The sequence below is a fragment of the Chiloscyllium plagiosum genome, chromosome 16, assembly GCF_004010195.1.
Source record: "Chiloscyllium plagiosum isolate BGI_BamShark_2017 chromosome 16, ASM401019v2, whole genome shotgun sequence".
Lineage (NCBI taxonomy): Eukaryota > Metazoa > Chordata > Chondrichthyes > Orectolobiformes > Hemiscylliidae > Chiloscyllium > Chiloscyllium plagiosum.
In genome coordinates this window covers 30,229,225-30,229,607 of record NC_057725.1, presented here as the reverse complement: position 1 = coordinate 30,229,607, position 383 = coordinate 30,229,225, and positions in this window count along the sequence as shown.

Sequence of the window (383 nt, the reverse complement as noted above, 5' to 3'; positions counted from 1 at the left end):
TGTCCTCCCTACCCCTTCCTGTTCCCATATTAATACCTTTCTAATTGACTCTTCGCCCATTTACCACCATCTTTCCCAATTTGATCCCTTGCACGCACTATTTAGTTTGAAATCCTTTCTACTTCCCCGGTTAGGCATTTGGCAAGATCACTGGCCCCAGTATCGTTCAGATAAAGACTGTTCCAGCAGTATAGATTCCATTTTCCCCAGTACTGATGCCAGAGCCCCACAAACCAGAGTTCACTTCTCCCACAGAAGGCTTTTAAGCCACATTTATCTCTGTAGTCTGATTTGCGTCTAACAGTTTGCGTGCGATTCAGATGATGATGCACAGACTCTGAGCTTTGTGGGTCTATTTCTGAATTTGGTGCCTACTCCACATA